The following is a 5,000-nucleotide window of genomic DNA, read 5'->3' on the forward strand; positions in this document are numbered from 1 at the left end:
TACTCACACAGTAGAGACCCACAGACTACTCACATAGACCCATAGACTACTCACACATAGACCACAGACTACTCACACAGAGACCCCATAGACTACTCACACAGTAGAGACCCACAGACTACTCACACAGTAGACCCATGACTACTCACACAGTAGAGACCCACAGACTACTCACACAGTAGAGACCCATAGACTACTCACACAGTAAGACCCACAGACTACTCACACAGAGAGACCCATAGACTACTCACAGTAGAGACCCATAGACTACTCACACAGTAGACCCATAGACTACTCACACAGTAGAGACCCACAGACTACTCACACAGAGACCCATAGACTACTCACACAGAGAGACCCACAGACTACTCACACAGTAGAGACCCATAGACTACTCACACAGAAGACCCAGACTACTCACACAGAGACCCATAGACTACTCACACAGTAGACCCACAGACTACTCACACAGTAGACCCATAGACTACTCACACAGTAGAGACCCACAGACTACTCACACAGTAGAGACCCAGACTACTCACACAGTAGAGACCCACAGACTACTCACACAGAGACCCAGACTACTCACACAGTAGACCCACAGACTACTCACACAGTAGACCCACAGACTACTCACACAGTAGAGACCCACAGACTACTCACACAGTAGAGACCCATAGACTACTCACACAGTAGACCCACAGACTACTCACACAGTAGACCCACAGACTACTCACACAGAGACCCACAGACTACTCACACAGTAGAGACCCACAGACTACTCACACAGAAGACCCATAGACTACTCACACAGTAGAGACCCACAGACTACTCACACAGTAGAGACCCATAGACTACTCACACAGTAGAGACCCACAGACTACTCACACAGTAGAGACCCATAGACTACTCACACAGTAGAGACCCATAGACTACTCACACAGAGACCCATAGACTACTCACACAGAGACCCACAGACTACTCACACAGTAGAGACCCACAGACTACTCACACAGAGAGACCCAAGACTACTCACACAGAGAGACCCATAGACTACTCACACAGTAGAGACCCACAGACTACTCACACAGAGACCCATAGACTACTCACACAGAAGACCCACAGACTACTCACACAGAGACCCACGACTACTCACACAGAGACCCACAGACTACTCACACAGTAGAGACCCATAGACTACTCACACAGTAGACCCATAGACTACTCACACAGGAGACCCAGACTACTCACACAGAGACCCATAGACTACTCACACAGTAGAGACCCATACACTACTCACACAGAGACCCAAGACTACTCACACAGTAGACCCACAGACTACTCACACAGTAGAGACCCACAGACTACTCACACAGTAGAGACCCATAGACTACTCACACAGTAGACCCAGACTACTCACACAGTAGAGACCCAGACTACTCACACAGTAGACCCACAGACTACTCACACAGAGACCCATAGACTACTCACACAGAGACCCACAGACTACTCACACAGTAGAGACCCACAGACTACTCACACAGAGACCCACAGACTACTCACACAGAGACCACAGACTACTCACACAAGAGACCCACAGACTACTCACACAGAGAGACCCAGACTACTCACACAGAGGACCCACAGACTACTCACACAGTAGAGACCCATAGACTACTCACACAGTAGAGACCCACAGACTACTCACACAGAGACCCACAGACTACTCACACAGTAGACCCACAGACTACTCACACAGAGAGACCCAGACTACTCACACAGAGACCCACAGACTACTCACACAGTAGAGACCCAGACTACTCACACAGAGACCCACAGACTACTCACACAGTAGACCCACAGACTACTCACACAGTAGAGACCCACAGACTACTCACACGAGAGACCCACAGACTACTCACACAGAGACCCACAGACTACTCACACTGAGACCCATAGACTACTCACACAGTAGAGACCCACAGACTACTCACACAGTAGAGACCCACAGACTACTCACACAGTAGAGACCCATAGACTACTCACACAGAGAGACCCAGACTACTCACACAAGAGACCCACAGACTACTCACACAGTAGAGACCCATAGACTACTCACACAGAGACCCAGACTACTCACACAAGAGACCCACAGACTACTCACACAGTAGAGACCCACAGACTACTCACACAGAGAGACCCATAGACTACTCACACAGAGAGACCCACAGACTACTCACACAGTAGAGACCCATAGACTCTCACACAGAGAGACCCATAGACTACTCACACAGTAGAGACCCACAGACTACTCACACAGAGACCCATAGACTACTCACACAGAGACCCACAGACTACTCACACAGTAGAGACCCACAGACTACTCACACGTAGAGACCACAGACTACTCACACAGTAGAGACCCATAGACTACTCACACAGTAGAGACCCACAGACTACTCACACAGAGAGACCCATAGACTACTCACACAGAGAGACCCATAGACTACTCACACAGAGACCCATAGACTACTCACACAGAGACCCATAGACTACTCACACAGAGACCCAGACTCACACAGAGACCCATAGACTACTCACACAGAGACCCATACTACTCACACGTAGAGACCCATAGACTACTCACACAGTAAGACCCATAGACTACTCACACAGAGACCCACAGACTACTCACACAGTAGAGACCCACAGACTACTCACATAGAGACCCAGACTACTCACACAGTAGACCCACAGACTACTCACACAGTAGAGACCCAGACTACTCACACAGTAGACCCATAGACTACTCACACAGTAGAGACCCATAGACTACTCACACAGTAAGACCCATAGACTACTCACACAGTAGAGACCCAGACTCACACAGTAGAGACCCACAGACTACTCACACAGTAGACCCATAGACTACTCACACAGTAGAGACCCACAGACTACTCACACAGTAGAGACCCAGACTACTCACACAGAGACCCACAGACTACTCACACAGTAAGACCCACAGACTACTCACACAGTAGAGACCCACAGACTACTCACACAGTAGAGACCCATAGACTACTCACACAGTAGAGACCCACAGACTACTCACAGTAGAGACCCACAGACTACTCACACATAGAGACCCACAGACACTCACACAGTAAGACCCATAGACTACTCACCGTAGAGACCCACAGACTACTCACTACAGTATAGCCCAACAGACTACTCACAGCAGTAGAGCCCATAGACTCTCACAGTAGAGACCCACGACTACTCACACAGAGACCCATATACTTACTCTCCCACAGAGACCACCGAGACTAACTCACCGGACCACATAGACTATCACACAGAGACCCAACAGACTACTCACACAGTATAGACCCAAGACTACTCACACAGTAGAGACCCACAGACTACACCCACGTAGAGTACCCAAGACTAAATCACACAGTAGAAGACCCACAGACTACCTCACAAAAGTAGAGACACCAGACACTCACAACATTAGAGACCCATAGACTACTCCACAGTGAAGAGACCCACAGACTACTCACACAGTAGACCCATAGACCTACTCACACAGAGAGACCCATCAGACTACTCCACACAGTAGGAGACCCACAGACTACTCACACAGTAGACCCAAGACTACTCACACAGTAGAGACCCACAGACTACTCACACAGTAGACCCACAGACTACTCACACAGAGACCCACAGACTACTCACACAGAGACCCATAGACTACTCACACAGAGACCCACACCACAGACTACTCACACAGTAGACCCACAGACTACTCACACAGTAGAGACCCACAGACTACTCACACAGTAGAGACCCACAGACTACTCACACAGTAGAGACCCACAGACTACTCACACAGTAGAGACCCACAGACTACTCACACAGTAGAGACCCACAGACTACTCACATAGAGACCCACAGACTACTCACACAGTAGAGACCCCAGACTACTCACACAGTAGAGACCCATACTACTCACACAGTAGAGACCCACAGACTACTCACACAGTAGAGACCCACAGACTACTCACACAGTAAGACCCACAGACTACTCACACAGTAGAGACCCACAGACTACTCACACAGTAGAGACCCACAGACTACTCACACAGTAGAGACCCACAGACTACTCACACAGTAGACCCACAGACTACTCACACACAGTAGAGACCCACATACTCACACAGTAGAGACCCATAGACTACTCACACAGTAGAGACCCACAGACTACTCACACAGTAGACCCACAGACTACTCACACAGTAGACCCCAGACTACTCACACAGAGACCCACAGACTACTCACACAGTAGACCCACAGACTACTCACACAGTAGAGACCCACAGACTACTCACACAGTAGAGACCCACAGACTACACACAGTAGAGACCCACAGACTACTCACACAGTAGAGACCCACACTACTCACACAGTAGAGACCCACAGACTACTCACACAGTAGAGACCCAGACTACTCACACAGTAGAGACCCACAGACTACTCACACAGTAGAGACCCACAGACTACTCACACAGTAGAGACCCACAGACTACTCACACAGTAGACCCACAGACTACTCACACAGTAGAGACCCACAGACTACTCACACAGTAGAGACCCACAGACTACTCACACAGTAGAGACCCACAGACTACTCACACAGAGACCCACAGACTACTCACACAGTAGACCCACAGACTACTCACACAGAGACCCATAGACTACTCACACAGAGACCCACAGACTACTCACACAGTAGAGACCCACAGACTACTCACACAGTAGAGACCCACAGACTACTCACACAGTAGAGACCCACAGACTACTCACACAGTAGAGACCCACAGACTACTCACACAGTAGAGACCCACAGACTACACACACAGTAGAGACCCACAGACTACTCACACAGTAGAGACCCACAGACTACTCACACAGTAGAGACCCACAGACTACTCACACAG

This window comes from Lethenteron reissneri, unplaced genomic scaffold (assembly GCF_015708825.2).
Source record: "Lethenteron reissneri isolate LAM-NWPU_2019-01 unplaced genomic scaffold, ASM1570882v1 scaffold_1488, whole genome shotgun sequence".
NCBI classification, from domain to species: Eukaryota; Metazoa; Chordata; class Hyperoartia; order Petromyzontiformes; family Petromyzontidae; genus Lethenteron; species Lethenteron reissneri.